Consider the following 19018-nt stretch of genomic DNA (forward strand, 5'->3'; position numbering starts at 1 on the left):
GCTGAGGCCGAGAAAATGGTCGCAAAGGAGGAAGTGGCCAGGCGTACGGCTGCCAGCAGTGCGGGTCCCCGCGGGCACTGGGAGCCGGGGTCCTGGCGCCCGAGCCTCTCTCTGCCGGCCGTGGGGGGCTGACTTGTCCTCCCGCCGCCTCCCCCGGGCTCGCCGGCCTAGCCCGCCCACTGCCGCCTGCGCCTCATGGCCCCCGCCCCGCCGGGCCGGCTCTCACCGTCCGCTGGCTGCTGGAAGTTCACATACGTGTAGCCCAAGGAGGGCGGGTGATCATGTCCCTGCAGACCCGCATGGAGAGGATGGGCCCGGCCGGGCTGAACTTCTCGTAGAGCATCGCCTTGGTCACGTCGGGGTGTAGGTCCCCCACGTAGAGCGAGGCCATGGGGTAGCTGGGGGCTCTGGGGTTCATCTTGGCACGGCTGCCCGCAGGGCCACAGGCCGCGACGGTCGCAGAATGGGGTCGATCAGCCGATTGCTTCTTCTAGAATGCCTTATCTTACTGCTGTAGAGATCATTTCTTACGGAGGCCCTCCTTTTAGGCCTTGTGTAAGGATACCAACAATTCTCCTCCACATCTTTTCCCCCTCACCCCGGGAAAGCATATATGACAGAGTTGTGGTTAGCAATTTCCTAGTGAGTAGGGGGGTTCCCATTCTCTACCATATTACCAAGTCTGTTTCTTAGAGATTGTCCACAGTGTCATCTCTTGCTTCTTGTTTGGATTTATAGCCATCGAAGGACACATCACACCAGCCCTCCCTTCTATTCAGCATTTTTGGTTTGGGGGAGTTGGTGGAATATCGCACATTCCAAGAAGAGAACTCCCATGCTGCAGTCTCTTGCTCGGAGCATGAAAGCTGCCAGAATAGAAAATGCACTGGGGTACGGGGCTCCCCCCAGCCATCCAGATTGGTTCTGAGATCCTCGGCCATGGAACTGTCTGCCTAAGAGACTGGGCATTTTTATTATATTACATTTAATTACATTACATTATGTTCTTAGTCTCATTTTGAGTAATAATAATAATTTAAAGATGTTGAATTTACCAAAAAAATTTTCCTTATGTTATTTTATTGGGCCCTCTCAATGACTCTAGGATATATTTATCAACATTTTATAGCATTGGAAGGGGTAAGGGTTGCAGTTCAAAAAAACGAATCCAAAACCATATAAGCCAGTGAGCAAGGAAACCAGGACTAGAATTCAAGTTTCCCGATTCCAAATTCTGCCACCTTTTTATGAAAGCTACCTCCTCCCTTACCACAATGATTTTAAGTAACCTGAAATGTTAGGCCATGTTCAGTTTCTAAAAATGGACAATGGGTACGTTCTGAGCACATACTATGTACCAGGCATTGTATCAATTATTTCACTGAGTCCCCACACAAACCCTGTGAGCCTGTGCACCATCCCCATCCCCGTTTTCCAGATGAAGAGGCAAACAAACTAATCAAAGTCACATGGCTTGTAAATGGCAGAGCTGGGGTTTGGACCTCAGTCTTGGACCCAAGCTCAAGCTCTTAACTACGGCATTATGTTGCCTCTCTAAAATCTGGTTTAATCTTGATGACACTGAGAGTCGCCTTTGAAGCCAGTAAGTGAGGAATTGGAGGGCAGAGTCCCATAGGCGCCTGGAAAACACAGGAATGGACCCTTGAAGAACTGCGGGGCAGGCAGGGCTCTCTCATGCACCTGTAATCTGCAGTCAAATGCTCTACCACTAGCTACACCGCCATAGGCACCTGTAATCCCATCTGCTGGTGCAGGAAATCATGTGGTAAGCAGTCCTGGCGTGAAGCCCAGGGGCATGGGAAGACTTCTAGCTTTTACTCTTGGTTCTTTTAAAGGGAATTAGAAGACAGAAAACCTGCTTAGGAAACTATAAACTCATGAGCTGATTGTAAAATGACCAAGGACAAGTTGCCACGCCCGAAAGTAATTCAACACCTCTGATAGCTCCTCCTTTGTGTCGTTATAGTGCTAGAGAAAATGACATGGAGTATTTTCTTTCTTTGAGTATTTTAAAATTTCAAGTATTGTCTTAGATTATATTTTGTATCTGTGTTTTTTTCTTAAAGAGAGTTTGCTTCTTTTACTCCAAATATAGTCTCATTATAGCGACAAAGAGCTCCAGCATGAAGATATTTTTGCTGTCTCTTAGCAATGATGCTGGTTGTGGGAAAATTTCTAGGGAGCCTCATTTACAGTGAACATGGGGAAAACATATGATTTACTGGTTTTTGTTTTTCTTTTCTTTTCTTTTTTTTTTTTAAACCAACTTGAAAGGGTTGAGAAAGGGCAAATTCCACATAAATTGGTCCAGTCTAGTTCCTGCCCTCAACTCTGCCTTGGGTTCCTGACGTTAGTGTGCCATGATGCACCTGTTTGATCAAGATTGGAATTGCAGTTATGTTTTGGAGTGTCAAAGAGGGTAGGAGGAGCATTTTGCTTTAGAAAGTTATGAAATACAAATCCCTGTATGTAGGATGGGTATATGATTTACTGCGCAACCCAGGATGTTTTTGTGAGCAGGAGGTCCCTATGCCTGGTTCTATCAGGACAACAGCCGAGATCATGACTGTCCCAGAGAAATGGGACATATGGTCACCTGGCTTTCCTGAGTCATGCTGTGCAAGGAAGGGGTTTCTATGAGCCAAATGCCATTTGTTGTCAAGGATTACCTGGCCCATCTGCCCCTTGTTTTTTGTTTTCTCGGATGAGCCACATCATTATCTAGGGATTATCTAGATACAGACATAACTCTACTGTTCTGTCACTCTGACATCCTTGCCAGGCCGCCCTGGCTTGGACAGTTTGCTTCTTTGATGGACGCTGCAGAGAATCCCTATAACCGTGCCTGTGGTGCCTACAGAGCTGGAGCCCGTGGGCAGCACAGCGCACCGGCTCAGGGAAGTCAGGAATCACGGCCTCCACCCTTGGCTCTGCTCCTTTAGCGATGTGCAGATTGAAAGAATTTACTATCCTTCTGCAAACCTCAGTTTTCCCTTCTGCGGCATGGGGAAAATGATAACACTTATTCAAGCTGTCTTTTGGGTTTGCTGTGAGGCTCGTGGTAAGCGATCGTCCGGCACAAATGTTGGTTAGTAAGTTAGTGTTGCTTTTACAATGAACTGGCTGAGGACCATATGACAGGCTACTCCACCTTTCCACTCCTTTTTCCTTATCTGTGGAGAGAGGAGAATTCTACTCCTCCAAAGGATTGATTCAATATCTAGAAGGTCTACTCCACATAAACACGAATTAGCTTCTCTTTAATTGCGCTGTTTCTGGAACTTTGTACCTGAGTGATAAATGAACTCTTATTCTCAGCGTCGTTGTCAGGGAGATGAGCTTCCATTGTCTTAGATGCCTCACTTCAGACGAAGGAACTGCAGTAATCTGCTGGGGCCACTCCGGGGGCTCCCAGGAGCTCCAGGGGTGCGGACGCCGCCGCTGGTGCAGGAGGATTCAAGGGACAGGCTCCCGAGTGGCAGACTGCGCGCCTGCCAAGAAACAGCACAGGGAGCGCCTTCCCTCACACTGCTAAAAATACTGCCGGGAAAGTAATTTCTCTGGTCCTATTTTAGAAATCAGAGACAGAGCCACCATGTTCATATTTGGATGCTGGTCAGCCTTCTGGTTTGAGTTTTAAATTCCAAGAGAGGTTTCTCTGAGGAGAGTTAAAACAATCTATGTAGTTTCTAATCAAAATTTGAAAATACTGTTCAAGAAGATATGTGTTGGGCATTTTCTATGTAATGACTAGCAATTCTTTTAAAGGCTTTATTAGAGATATTCAAGATGTCTTAGTGACAAAATCGTTTCAGTTATGTACTTGCTGATGTAAGTCATTGATTATAGAGATAGCTAATTTTTTTCTTTTGTTTTGTTTTTGCTTAATATAGATTTACAGAGGTACCTGGCTGACTTGGTGGGGCATGTGATTCTTGATTTCAATGTTGTGAATTCAAGCCCCATGCTGGGTGTAAAGATTACTTTAAAAAACTTTAAAAAAGGTCCCTGCGTGGCTCAGTCAGTTAAGTGTCTGACTTTGGCTCAAGTCATGATCTCACAGTTTGTGAGTTTGAGCCCTACGTCAGGCTCTGTGCTCACAGCTTGGAGCCTGGAGCCTGCTTCAGATTCTGTCTCTCTCTCTCTCTCTCTCTCTGCCCCTCTCCTGCTTGTGCTTTCTCTCTCTCTCTCTCAAAAATAAATAAATAAACATTTTAAAAAATCTTTAAAAATTTATAAAAGGATATTTTCCTCTTTGTCTTCCTTTTCTTGATTTTCCCTTCCCTCTTCTTTTCCATCCTTTCTCTTCTGAAACCTTCCTTCCATCCCTATCTTCCCCCACCGCCTTCCTTTCTCTCTCAGTGACTGTTTCACACTGAGATAGGATCCCTCTCTGTCCATATATAACAGTTTGTGTATCTCTAATGGATTCTCTGATTTGCTTCAGTGTTTCACTGTGTCTTCTGTTCACTTGCTTTCTTTTACCAACATTTACTGACTAGCTATTTGTGCATAACACCGCATCAGGCCCTAAGAGAGGGCTAGGGAAAACACAAAGATGAACAGCACATGCTTCTCTCTCTGAAAAAAACCTACACTGTAGTAGGAGAAACATTAAGTTCAAAACCAAAAAGGCAAGGAAACACATAGGTGGTACGAGGGAAGCATCAAGGGCGGAAGCAAGTCGCTTCACCAAAAATCAAGTTGCCAAAGTCATTTTACCAAATGAGTACTATGCTGAGAAGCCAATTCACTGAAAACCAATTTGCCGTTGGCCCAGAGTGGCAGATAATTGCTCAGCAGAAATTATTCACCCTAAGGTTCCACAAGGACAACCTTGGTTTTAGAAGAGGGGCCACTGTTTTAAATTGTGGCCTAGGGATATTGCTATGGTTGAGAGTGCTCTTGAATCTGGACATGGGAGAGCGTTTTGTATACAAAGTTGCAGTGATCTGAAGCATGGTTTGCTTAGAGACTACTTTTCATCTTACTCTTGATATAACAGCCACGTTTGAGCAGAATCTAGATGGCACTTGCAAATTTGGAAATCTGAAGATAATCTTGTAGAGGGATATTTTTCTTTAAAAAAATTTTTTTAATGTTTTTAAATTTATTTTTGAAAGACAGAGAGAGTGCGCGAGCAGGGGAGGGTCAAAGAGAGAGGGAGACACAGAATCCGAAGCAGGCTCCAGGCTCTGAGCTAGCTGTCAGCACAGAGCCTGATGCAGGGCTTGAGCCCACGAACCATGAGATCATGACCTGAGCCAAAGCCATATGCTCAACTGACTGAGCCACCCAGGCACCCCGAGGGACATTTTTCAAGGCATGGGCAGGATTAGAGAAACCAACAAGGAATTGTGCAGTGTCCTGGGCCGGGGGTTAGGAAGAGGAGGAAGCATGGCCACAGTTAGCTGGGAAGGGTGGTATATGGACGGGGCCACCTAAATGGAGAAGGGTCTGTTGTGGTCACGGCTCACCTCTCATCTTTTGCAGATGCCTCTCATGGGCTAAACCCAACTGTAAAGTGAAGAAGAGAATTCCTAAGAACAAAGAGGAGGGAGGAAGAGTGTATTGAGGGGATATGTCAGGTTACAATTCAATAATCTGGCACCAAATAACGATTTTGTTCAACCAACCAAGGAAGAATGTGTCATTTCAGAGTTAAACCCCAATGCTACTCCCAAAGTTCCTGAGTAGTAGAAGATTTATCAATTAAGAGTTGAAATACACAACAGGGTGTCTGATAAGATTGTTTTTAGCAAGAGAAATTTCAGTAATTCATGGTGTAGGTGTATATGGCAAACAATTTTGGAGTAGATCTTTGTTCAGAAAAGTCATTTGAGTGAAAATCTCCAGTATGCTTAATGCAAGGCCTTTTTGAAGGTTGTTCCAGAATCTTTTTGTTTGGCTTAACAAGGCAGCTCTATAGAGCTCATCTGGTGGACCAGTTTGTATTAGGTACCCTAGATTCATCACACTGGCCCGAAGCAGTTTGGGAGAAGGCTGATGCTGGAAGCCCTACTGGCTTGATTCTGGCTTTGGAGAACAGTGCTTTCGCATGTGAGTCTGAAGCCAGAGAGCTGGTTATAAAGCAAAGTTATAGGGAGTGAACTCGGAGTATCACTGGGACAGTAAACCATCGTGCACCGGACTGTGCAGGCCCTGTGTTCGACAGCGACACCATGTGGCAAGCAGAAGCATGGTACTAAGTGGAAGCTATCTCTCACTTTGCATTGAACTTACTTCCTGTGGATTAAGTAGATCTTTGAGATTCCCAAGAATTTCCCAAGAGGGTGATTTTAGACTTCCTGGGGGAAAAAGATAGATGGGACTTTGGGAGGTTAATTAGAGTTGTGATTTGATTTGTATCTCAAGTCGGTCATGAAGATCATGCTTGCTACAAGAGCATATTCAATGCACATAGGTCTGTTCATTGCTGAGTAGATGTTCCCAATGTATTTTTTTTAGGCAGAGGCAGGAGCAGGGGTTAAATGGGGGGAAGAAAGAATAAGATTAATTTTCACAATTTATATTTTCTCTATATTCATGGCTTTCATCCCAACCGCCAGAGCTTTAGTTTAGGAGGTAGAGATGAAGGCAAAGGCAACATGTAATCCTGGGGTAGTTTGTGGATATTAAAGGTGCCCAAATCAATTTGGGACTTCTAAGGAAATTCCTTGAAACACCACTGCATTTCCTTCTAATCTTTCTCCTGTACAACTTCAAGCCCTGGAAAGGAGAATTGGAGAAAGACGTTAGATTTTTGATGTGCGTAAGAGAGAACATCCCAAATGTAACTTGCTTATTGATCAGTATGAACTTGGCAGGGTACAATCTTTCGCCCACCCACTGTCCCCAGTTGTGCCGTGCTGGATCTCTGCTTCTCTTTGGTACAGAGCCCTTAAAAATGTTGTGAACAGATTTGATAACTTCCCAGTCATTTTCAGTGATTTAAACTCAGGACAGCCTAATCTAATGTAAAGCTGCATCTTATAGTCGGTTTGAACTTCTGCCATCCAGCCAGGCTGTGGATCAGAGGACATGGAGAAGTGGGGGGAGGCGGGTCTACTTCCTCATTCCTTCTCTGAGTCTTGTATGCTGGAGGTATGTTCACATGTGCATGCACATGGGCCACATGTCTGGTTCCAGGGCTCTGCTCTTTTCGAGGCTTCAGCTTCACCCACATATTGGGGGAAGAGAAATGGAGTGATGGCTGGGTTTGCTCCCACAGCATGACTGTGTCTGAGGAAGGAGGCTGCCCTGGTCTTACTCTGGCTCAGGTGGCTTTCTATGCTGGTGGTGCCTTTAGTCACTAGGGTAGTCTCTGCACAATTAAGTGCAGATTCCATCCCTGTCCAGGTCTGAGGGTCCAGGTGTGTCTCTCTCTGGCTCTTGACAGTCGTCCACACCCTTAAGCATCTTTCTGGGTGGGAAATCCCTACATCCGGGTCCTTCAGGGCACATCCATGGCTTGTGCTCCCTCTCTGTCCCTACGACTCCTTCCTGTGGGGTTCCGGAGCCACCGAGGTCCTTTTGCTTGCCCTTTGAAAGGCTACAGGGACCTGGGAGGGGGTGCAGGGTTGCACCGTCTTCTTCCAGGTGCATTACTGTCACCGTGATTCCTTCTCATCCTGTCATTGCAGGTAACACCCCAAAGCCTCTCATCTTTACAAATCTCTGTATGCAAAGCAGGCTTTCCTTTCTAAGTTTAGGTGTGTTTCCAAAAGCTAAGGGACTCATGTAAAGCTCATCCTCAAATTTATCACAGTCTCCTTTACTCTGATGGAACCATTAGGTCACCTTGCTGAGTTTTCAGCTCTGCGATTGCACACCCACTTCTTTCTTACAGGCACCCACAACTTCACAGGCAATTTCACTGGATGTCCTTCCCTGGCTTTGGGGGTGGAGAGGGTCAGGTGGCAGGGAGAACAGTTTGAGATGAGGGGGACCTTTCCTCAAGATTCAGAAATGTCAGGGCCAATTGGAAGGAACTGAATCTCACAGAAAATAAATTATCAAAGGGGGCAGAGATTCAAAAAGGCCCCAGGGTGGTCAAGGTAGCTATGCCTCAGGCATCAAAGAAAAGGGATTATGTCAAGTATAACTGTTTCTCTCTTTTAGTCCCCTCACCCAACCCCCAAAGGACTTGTGTCTTAATCCCTGCGGGGGGTGGGGTGGGGGGGTGGAGTGAGCTTTTGGTATAACAAAGAAAGAAGAGCTGTTTCTACACAAACTCTCTTTGAAACATTGAGAGGACAAAGTTGCATTGTTTTGAGAGCCAACCACACAGTAACAAAGGGGCGGAGAGACATGGGCACCTGGAATGTGGAGTGACTGGAGTATTGGGAGCTTTGGAACTCTGGCAGCTCCTGTGCCTCGGTGGTACCTTGGGTCTGGCGGTGGTCCCCAGCACAACTGATTTCTGGCAGAGTAGCAGGAGACAGAGGAGGAGACCTCACCAGTGGCAAGGAGGGGCATCCCAAGCATGGTAGCTCTGGGAAATGGTGCCCTTCCCCTCATCTGGAGCAGAAGTAGCATCCAATGTCAGCTGCATTGGTGACACAACACATCACTTTGCTAGGTAGGGGAGGAAAGCTAATGTTCCTTCTACCCTACTGAGTTTTTAGCTGAGATCCCTGTAATAAAAGAAAGTATAACAAGAGAAAAACAAATTGAAGTTTACTAACATGTATTATACTTCATGTATATATGTTACATGGGAGATAATCAGGGAAAGATGAATATCTTGCAAGTGGCTTGGAACTCAGGATTAAAAACCATCTATTTTTTAAATTCATTATTATTATTTAAATCGTTTCTTTCAGTTTTGTTGAGATGTAATTGGCATACACTATATAGATAAGAGATGTACAGCATACTGACTTGATTTAGATATATTTCAAAATGATCACCACAATATAAATACCATCTAAATAGGGAAAGGGGAGGGGAGATATAGGCCTCTTAAAAGAGAGTAAGTGATTTTTAGGAGAGATGAGTGGGCCCTTTGAAGAAGAGACGGGAGGAAGGTAGGGCAGTTTGTGATGAGGTTTATGGGCTGTGTCCACTTCTCGTCTCCTCTCCTGTGACAGGGGCCAATCTTTCCTAATTGGTAAAACTCTGGGGGAGGGTGTTCATGGCAGTTTAGTTCCTATGGGAGGATGTGTCTTTAGGGCAAAGAAGTGGGGTTCAGAAAAAGCCCTTCCCTGCATTTGCTGGTTTTCAAGTGCCTATAGCTCAAAATAATCAGTGTATCAAAGTCACGTATTTTGGGGTAGCATGTCCTGAACTTCCTCAGTCATACTTCAGGCGGCGTATTCTTTATTCCTTCAGGCACCTCGATGAGCATCGATGCCAGGCCAGCAGGCACCCACAGGGGGACCATCTCCTGGCTCCCTGGGACACTCACACCTCAGAAGCAAAGAGACTAATGCTGCCTGAGCAGGGGAAGAGGAAAATGTCTGTGACGGGTTGCTCTTGAGAACTCCAAGACCCAGGAATAAATGTGGAGCAGAGGAAATTTTCAGGGAACTGGAGTTTCCAAAATGTTGAGTGTGGTTCAGTGGGCTACACGTACAAGTAATGGTGTTTGACATGGGAGTTCCTTCCATATGTGAAGAGAACAGGTATTTATGTACATATATGGCTATGCTTATAATTTAAGGGGTCAGGATGGGGTAGAAAAAAGAGTTTCTGAAAGGAAAATTGACCAGAGATAAATAGCCCCAAAGGGCAGCAGCACACTGGGTGACAACTACTGGTAGAAATTCAACATCTAAAACATTTTCTGAGGTTATAGCATTGCTTCTCTTGACAACTTTTCAGTGAAGCTTACTTTCCACCTGGCTTCGTGCATTTAGCTGGGTGAACTTGAACAACCAAAGTGACAAATCCAGAACTCATAGCTTTGGGCTGATGTTCTCTTCAGTTCCACAGAGATGCCTGCTGCCGAAATCCTAGCCTGGAGGTTATGCTGGCTTACCGTGGCCCAGTGCAACTGAGAAAAAACGGGGCTGGTGTGCATGGGGAAAAGTCTTGAGGAGCCTTGTAAATCCTGTCACATACTATCAGAGGACTTTGGGAGAAATTACATGATGTCATGAAGAGGAAGAAGAGCTAGACAAGCAATTTGAAAGTAGCTTGGATATCTAAGAGGAAGAAAGGTAGCACTTAGAGACAGCTCTGATAAAACTTCCTCCACAGTTACATTTTCTTCAGAACTACTGGGAACACATTGTAGATATTTTTAAAATAAAATTTAAGTAGGAATAGATGAAATAAGAGAATACTAGTTTTGAGCTATCCTGAAAAAACTTGTCCATGGGGATGGGCTAACAGGATGGTAGTGAAAAGGATTTGAAGATAAATTTTAAATGTGAAGCTCCTTAATTTGACAATAATATTAAAAAGCCGTGGTAAAAAGAAGGGGCACCTGGTGGCTCAGCCAGGTAAGAATCCAATTTTGGCTCAGGTCATGATCTCATGGTTCGTGTGTTTGAGCCCCGCATCAGGCTCTGTGCTGACAGCTCAGAGCCTGGAGCCTGCTTCCGATTCTGTGTCTCCCTCTCTCTCTCTCTCTCTGCGCCTCCCCGACTTGTGTGCATACACACACACACTCTCTCTCTCTCTGTCTCTCTCTCTCAAAAATAAATAAACATTGAAAAAAAATTAAAGTAAATTAGATGCTGTCTTGGGAGCTCAGATTTGGATTAAGAAAAAATATTTTCTTAAAAAACAATGTATGGTATCCTTTTGGGTAATGAGGGTCTTAGAAATATTTTAGAAACAGCTTGCACAGGTACTATTCGCTACTTTGAAGTAATTTTTGTGCTTGTCTAACACTGTTCTCTCTCCTCTGGTTTGTTTTCCTACTTGCATTTGTTCATGAAGTCAAGGATAGTACTCCACTGCCTGCCATCCCAGGGCAGAACGTCAGGTCATCTGGTTCCTTTTCCCCAGATTTCACCACAGCCAGGCTTGGGGCTCCCAGTCCTCACTGCCTCCTGTTCCCACCACCAGGGGCATCTTTACTTTTGTTCTGTCTCCACTCCACATTTTCCTCACCTCGGCCCTTTCTATACCTTGCTGCTGGATTCATCTCCACGTAGGGAACAGGGCATGGCACTCCTCTGTGTTTGTAAACCTAGAGTGGCTCCTTCTGTCCACTGGAGGAAACCCAAACTCTTTGGTTAAGAATGTAAGGTCCCCCTTTCTGCGCTACACAGGGAGGGGTCCATATGGTGGTGTTCTGCATTCCTGTCATAACTTAAAGGGAAATGTTCACCATGTCCGGAGCCCTTGATGTCCCACAAATGAAGGAGGAGGGGGTCCTCACATTCCTTGCAGCAAGAACCCACTTATGAGGTACTGACCTTGACTTCAGATAGAACAGGACATCTACAAAAGGAGAGGTGATGGCACCTGCAGAGAACCTGGGAGAAGCTTCTGCTGGCAGCTTGTGCCATTGTTGCTGCTGAAAACGGCTCATGTCAGTGTCCTACCATCCAGGAATCCTGGCCAGCGATCCGTGCTGCTGCTACCGGAGCCATTCCCACTGCCGGCCACTTCGCTCCCGGGACCTTCACTACCCGGATCTAGGCGGCCTTCCAGGAGCCGAGACTTGTGGGGGTTACGGATCCCAGGGCTGACCACCAGACTCTTACAGAGGCGTCTTATGTTAACCCCCCACTACCATCCCTCTGGGTAACACAGACTCTCCTTTGTGCCGTGTGGACATTGCCACGCCTTCCAACAACAAGGGAACTCACTCAGTGGGTCTGATGTGATGGACGCTGATCCGGGAAGTTTTGCAGGTGCGTGGCACCATTTCCCGTGAGCACCCCTGGGAGGTCATGCCTGATCTCTACTTCTACGGAGATCCCGGAGACACTGAAAAGGAAGAGCAGGCCGCTGCCGAGAAGGCTGTGACCAAGGAGGAGTTTCAGGGGGGATGGACTGCTCCAGTTCTTGAGGTCCCCACCACTCAACCCGAAGTTGCAGACTGGTCTGAAGGCGTAGCAGGTGCCCTCAGTGCCCATTCGGCGTCCCCTGCTGAGGACTGGAGCTCTCAGCCTGCCCCTGAAGACGGGCGTGCACCCCCACTGTTCCGGCCACTGAAACGGTAGGAACAACCCCTGAGTGGTCTCAAGCTGCTCCTCCACAAAGGCAAACAAAATGGAAATAAGGCTGACAGAAAATAAACAGTTTCTAAAAGTTAAAAAAAAAAAAAGAAGAAGAAGGAGGAGGAGGAGGAGGAGGAGGAGGAGGAGGAGGAGGAGGAGGAGGAGGAGGTGGTGGTGGTAAGGTCCTCTATGTCCTGTTGAAGAATTTAAAGAGCCATAAGAATATACTTTTCAGCCTCATCTCCCACTGTCTTTCTTCACACAGGTTTAGCTCTGCCCCCAAACCACCAATTTCTATGATATGCTGGCTTGAGACTTTCCCTGATTTTTATGATGTAGAAGAAAATTCTACTTCTTCTGAATTCTCACAGGGCTTCCTCATGCCCCTTAGCCCCATTTTATATTGTCTTACAGTTTACAAGCAAAGTGTTTGCTCTTCCCTGGACAGCATCTGAGTGGGTCTCTACACCTATGTCTGCCATCTTGGTATCTACTTCATTCATGTTTTAGACAGACTAGTTCCTGAATAAATATTTTAGATCAGTTAATTCTTCTGGGTGCAGTTGGGAATATTAGACCAAAACTTGGTTCACTGGTCCAACTCTGTGATAGAATTAAACCTAGGGTTAGTCTTGAAACTAATTTATTGTTCAGATTTTTTAAAAATCAGGCCAAATAAGGGATTGGCCTTTAGCTCTTAGGGTACCCTTGAAAGGACTGGGCTCCCTCAGGTTTCTCTTATCTAAGCCCCAATTCAGAAAAGTACGTCAACATCTTGATTGTCTTGGGGACCTATCTGGGCTCTAGGGTGGGGGCCCCTTTGGATTCCACATGTCCTTTCTGACAGTAATGCCGATTGCCTATGTGATGACCGTGTTTGTATATTTCCGTTTAGTTCCTTTGCTACTCTGTTAGTCTAGGAATGGAGGTGAAGAGACAGGAGGAGGATGAGGAGCACAACAGGACAACAGCCAACCAGGTCTCTCAGCTGAAATTAGAAGGGTGGGAGATAAGCTCCAAATGGCCAGGACCAAGCCTTTTTTTCAAGTGGGGAAGCAGTGTCACCCTTTCTTTGTTGTGACTCATGGTTTGTAGTCAATGTTCTGGCAGCTTCTGAGTGCTGGGCTCATGGCTCTGCTTATCTCTCCCATTACTTGGTCGTCATCTCTACATTTCTGGTTTCTGCAGGTTTAGTCAGTGATCATATATCTGTCTAGCATCTATTTATTTTTAAATAGATAAATATTTTTAAAAATATTTATTTATTTCTGAGAGCAAGAGAGAGAGAGCATGAGCAGGGGAGGGGCAGAGAGAGAAAGACACAGAATCTGAAGCAGGCTCTAGGTTCTGAGCTGTCAGCACAGAGCCTGATGTGGGGCTCAAACACACAATCTGTAAGATCATGACCTGAGCCGAAGTTGGTCACTTAACCAACTGAGCCACCCAAGTGTCCCTAGCATCTACTTTTAAAAAATATTTTAAAATGTTTTTATGTATTTTTGAGATATAGAGAAAGCATGAGCTAGGGAAGGGCAGAGGGAGAGGGAAGCCAGATCTAAAGCAGGCTCTGCTTTGACAGCAGACAGCCTAAAGTGATGTTCAAACTCATGAACCATGAGATCATGACCTGAACAGAAGTCAGAAGCTTAACCCACTGAGCCACCCAGGCGCCCTTCTCTAGCACCTACCTGATGCAAGGTCCTGGGGCAGGTATTGCAAAGAAATAAAGAGGAGTTAAAGGTTCTGCCTTTTAGAAGTTTGTGATGTAACCGGGAAAGGAAGCATGTTTCAGGTTGAACTGTGCATGGAAAATGTCAATAATATAAAACGACAGTGAGCCCATGACATAATCATAAGGGGAACCCAGCTACAAAATATTGGTGGTTCAGAAGATTAAATTAACACACACAATTTTAGTATATGTGCTGCTGAAGTGAGTACTAAATTCACACACACAAAGAAACACTATAAACCTTGATTTAAGTCACTCTTCTTTAGGACATGACCCAATTCCCAGAAACTTTTAAGCTTCTCTGAAGGACCCAGTCAATAGCAAATCTTTGATTTTAATTCATGCTCTGGTATCTCCAGCCATGTAGCTTTAGGGCTTCTTTTCTAGGACTCAGTAAAATTGTTTGTAAGGAGACTTGAAGGATAAGAAATAGTAGGTCAATAGTAGATATTAAAAATTCTCAGAGTTTCAAAATATTAAAAAAAATTTAGTGCCCAAATGAACAGGTATCCATTCCTATATATTACAAATTAAGCCTGGAGCCTTTGCTTGCTTCTGGCCGGAAAAAGATCCACACATGACTATTAATAGATGTATCAGTCTGGTGTGTGAAGGCCGTCCACCAAGAGGTACTAATTCTCCAGCAAGAATGTCCAAGGCATTCAGTTGACTACTGAAATTAGAAAGGGTTTTCTGAATTTAAGATGACTGGTACTTACGAAGGAGCCATAAAATCTATAAAAAGCTATCATTCATGCATCTTAATCAACAAACCAGGAAGCAGCAGCCACAGCCTGGGTTCTAAAGTTGGAAGCCCTAAGGGTTTGCGGTGTGACTTTGGCTAGGATGCCTTCTCAGTATCCTAAATCACTCTCTCTGAAATAATTATCCTACTGTTACCTACCTCAGGAACAGAGAGAACTGAGGAAAGTCGAGACAAATGAAGTGTTGTAATTATTAGTGAGCCTAATTCTGACATATTTAAAAGGAACCACAAATGTTTCACGGTTTGAGGGGAATTTGCAGACATCTGTCCTTTAGGAGTTAGGCATCCCAGTTTTGGAATGTCTAGCCCTACAGTTTCACTGTACTGAACATTTTTTTTTGGTCGTCTGTTTCGCTCTGCGCAATTTAGAATGTGGCCATCAGCTGAATGCACATTTCTTTCTCTTGGAGATGCCTGTTCTGACATCTGTCCCTTTAGATTGCCTCCAACTGCCCTCCCTCCTCCTGCTCCTGGTTTCACTTTCTTTGCTTCCCTTGCTAGCTCTTCTTCCTCTCCCCGCCCCAGGTGAGTGATCCCAAGGAAAAAGGAATCCGCTAGCTTCTCGTCATGGGCTTCTCTGTCAAGGCTCCCGGACCTGTTGGTCATCCCAGCTCCTCTGGGTCTCCATGGTACAACTCAGCTTTGCCTGGTCTCTCCTGATAGTTACCTTAACCTAGATCACTTTTGGTACAGCTGAGAAAATGCAATAAATCAGAGGGAATTTTTATTTTAAAAAATAAAAAGGATAAGATTTTTGAAAAAGGGATAGTGAATTTATAGATTCTAGGTTTTGATCTTGATTTAACCACAGATTTGCTTAGTTAGCATAATCTCTGGATTTTCCTTCCTGGATCCTTTTCCTCGGTGCAGGCCAGCCTGGGGTGGACGCTGGTCTCAGCTGTCTGGCTTTTTGTCTCTTTTAGATTCTGGATGACCCTGCTGCTGAGTCTAGGAAGATTGAACTATTCTTGATCTTGTTTTGTTTTGTTTTTGTAAAGTCCCTCGGTGTGACTCTGTAGTTTGTGTTTCTTAAGAGCTCAAGAAGTTCTTTTATTAAAACAATAAAAATCAACAACAACAACCCAACACTTTTCTTGATTATTATCTTTTATCCAGGGCTGTGGTACCTGGTTTGAGGCATACAGAAAGAGCAAAGCAAGATAATTGGTGAAGTAGCTTACAGTTTCGTGAGAAAGAGGGACAGTACCTGTATGGTTGGAGCAGAATGGGGCAAAAACTTTTGGCAGACATTTGACTTTTTTTCATTGCCTAACATCCAGACCTCATATAAAAAAAATTCCTTCATGTCCCCAGCAGGAAAGATGCAGGCATGTGACCATGCTCAAGCAATCTAATGCTCCTGCCTAGGATTTTGAACAGTAATGGAAAGAGATAAAGATACAGGGACTACTGAGAAATGTTTTTAAGGCACTGGCCTCAGCACTGAGTCCAGAACCTGCATTTAGATCTAGCCTATTTACCAGTGTTCTCTAGATTTCTAAGTGTTGACACAAAATGAACAAACCTTTTAGAATCTCTAAAAGTAAAAGAGCTTTATTTGAGTCCAAGTAAGACAGCTGCCAGGAAATATAGTCTTCATAGGGAAAAAGTTCCTGGAGAACGAACAGTTTTTAAAGGGCTATATAATTTTTTTTTTTTTTTTACATCTTGTGAAAGCTTGAAAGATTATAGATTAGCATATAGGCAAGAATCACAAGTTGCAATGTCAAGGAATGCAGGGAGTAGTAGCATTGATCAATCTTTTAAGGAGAAGATAGTTTTCCTTTAGGCTATTCATTTATAAAGTAGGTACATAATGGGTGCCTGGGTGGCTCAGTTGGTGAAGTGTCTAACTTCAGCTCAGGTCATTATCTCACAGTTTGTGAGTTCAAGCCTTGCATCAGGCTCTGTGTTGACAGCTCAGAACCTGGAGTCTGACTCGGGTTCTGTGTCTCCCTCTCTCTCTGCCCCTCCCCTACTCTCATTCTGTCTCTGTCTCTCTCAAAAATGAACAAACATTTTTTTTAAAAAGTAGATGCATAATGTATACTTGGTGAGCCATAAATCAGGCATTTGGTTTAACAAAGTTTATGTACAGTCAGGCTGATTTAGAAACATCTAAAGTCACTTCCCTTATATTTCAGGAAATTAGAGAGTTTTCCTCTCATCACAGGTACTTAGTATCTTCCAATATATATTTATTTTCTCCTGAAGTCATTTAAAATGTTTTATGCTTAAAAAAAAAAAACTTTGATACAGACATTTAAAATGAGGAGTGTGATCAGACAACCAATCCTCAGAGAGAGAAGAAAAATGAAAGTTGGGAACAGTCTGGTAAAAATTTCATTGGTATTAGTTAATTATGGGCAACTCTTAATATTGTAGGGGTCTGAGGTCAGATGGCCCCAAAATGGGCCACTTTGGCATGCAGATTATGCTGAGCTGAAAACAGCCAAAGCCCAAAAGGCTCAGGAAGGAATTTTGACCTCCCCTAACCTTCAACTACCTGAAAGAATTTGGAAAAGGACCTGCTCGGGGAAGAGGGCTATGACCATAGATAACTACATTATCATATGAACTAGGTCTGGTAGACAGGGAGGAACCTGGCAAGGCCTGTGTGATCAAAGTCCTCTCTCTATCCCATTGTTTCCGAGTGGTCCAGCAAACATCTGCTTACCAAACATTTGCTCTTTTTCATCTTCCTGTAAATTGCATTCCTTCCCTTTGAAGTTCCAGGCCCCTACCCCTATCTCCTCTGCTCAGGATGATATGTATACCTCATTTTGTCTGTCTTTGGAATTTTGTGTCTGTGTGGATTCCCTCTGTGTTTGAAATTAAAATTTTCCTGTAATCTGTCTCAAGGCAATTTAATTTTTTTTAAATGGTTTCATTTTATTTATTTATTTGATTTATTTTTAAATTTATATTCAAGTCAGTTCGCATATAGTGCAACAGTGATTTCAGGAGTAGATTCCGTAATGCCCCTTACCCATTTAGCCCATCCCCCCACACATGCCCTGCAGTAACCTTCTGTTTGTTCTCCATATTTAAAAGTCTCTTAGGTTTTGTCCCCCTCCTTGTTTTTATATTATTTTTGCTTCCCTTCCCTTATGTTCATCTGTTCTGTGTCTTAAAGTTCTCATATGAGTGAAGTCATGATATTTGTCTTTCTCTGAATAATTTCACTTAGCATAATACCTTTTAGTTCCATCATGTAATTGCAAATGGCAAAATTTCATTCTTTTTGATTGCCGAGTAATACTCCATTGTATATGTATACCATATCTTCTTTATCCATTCATCCATCAGTGGACATTTGGGCTCTTTCCATACCTTGGCTGTTGTTAATAGTGCTGCTATAAACACTGGGGTGCAGGTGCCCCTTCAAACAGCACACCTGTATCCTTTGGGTAAATACCTAGTAGTGCAATTGCTAGGTCATAAGGTAGTTCTATTTTTAATTTTTTGAGGAACCTCCATACTGTTTTCCAGAGTGGCTGCACCAGTTTGCATTCTCACCAGCAGTGCCAAGGAGATCCTCTTTCTCCACATCCTCACCAACATCTGTTGTTGCCTGAGTTGTTAATTTTAGCCATTCTGACAGGTGTGAGGTGGTATCTCAGTGTGGTTTTGATTTGTATTTCCCTGATCATGAATGATGTTGAGCATTTTTTCATGTGTCAGCTGGCCATTTGGTTGTCTTCTCTGGAGAAGAGTATATTCATGTCTTTTGCACATTTCTTTACTGGATTATTTGTTTTTTGAGTGTTGAGTTTGATAAGTTCTTTATAGATTTTGGATACTAACCCTTTATCTGAAATGTTGTTGCAAATACCTTCTCCAATTCCAGGCAATTTAATTCTTAGTCCAGCTATAAGAATCTTGAAGGATAGAGGAAAGTTTTTTCCCAATGATACGAAGTGGCAAATACTAATTAAGATATTGTCCATTGTTACCTGTATTGAAGCACTCATTGAAGGCAATATTTGGGGGACCATATTACCGTGGACACAGAATATGAAGGTGTGAGAACTCAGAAGTAGTGGGTGGAATGGATTCTTCTAGAAAACCTAAAGAAGGAGAATGATAAACCCAAATACATAAATCCTCCACTGAAGGCAGAGATTGCACTCTTAGACTTTCTATGACCTTACTAAAAAAAAACTCTTACCACCTAAAGCTGCATGGTTGAGGTAGCCCAAAGCCAAATCCAAAGTTTATGTTGCTAAATTACATTAGTAAAAGCTACAGCGTTGTCAAGTACTTTATACAAGTAGCTTTCAAATGTTTTTGACCACAACCCTATAAGACATATATCTTACATGATGATCCAGCTCACACACACACACACACACACACACACACACACACACACAC

At 43.9% G+C, this 19018-nt stretch overlaps 1 long non-coding RNA gene and 1 pseudogene across 2 annotated transcripts in view; both read left to right on the plus strand.

The window, feature by feature from the left end:
- Positions 1-19018, plus strand: part of LOC115279000 — a 163844-nt gene that overhangs the window by 96347 nt on the left and 48479 nt on the right. For both annotated transcript variants that reach the window (XR_003903154.1, XR_003903156.1), the window contains one exon: positions 9355-9647. This is a non-coding gene — a long non-coding RNA (uncharacterized LOC115279000). The remainder of the gene's footprint in view (positions 1-9354; positions 9648-19018) is intronic.
- Positions 11244-12217, plus strand: LOC115278998 (annotated as a pseudogene).

The sequence above is a fragment of the Suricata suricatta genome, chromosome 15 (genome assembly GCF_006229205.1).
Source record: "Suricata suricatta isolate VVHF042 chromosome 15, meerkat_22Aug2017_6uvM2_HiC, whole genome shotgun sequence".
In the NCBI taxonomy this organism is placed as follows: Eukaryota; Metazoa; Chordata; class Mammalia; order Carnivora; family Herpestidae; genus Suricata; species Suricata suricatta.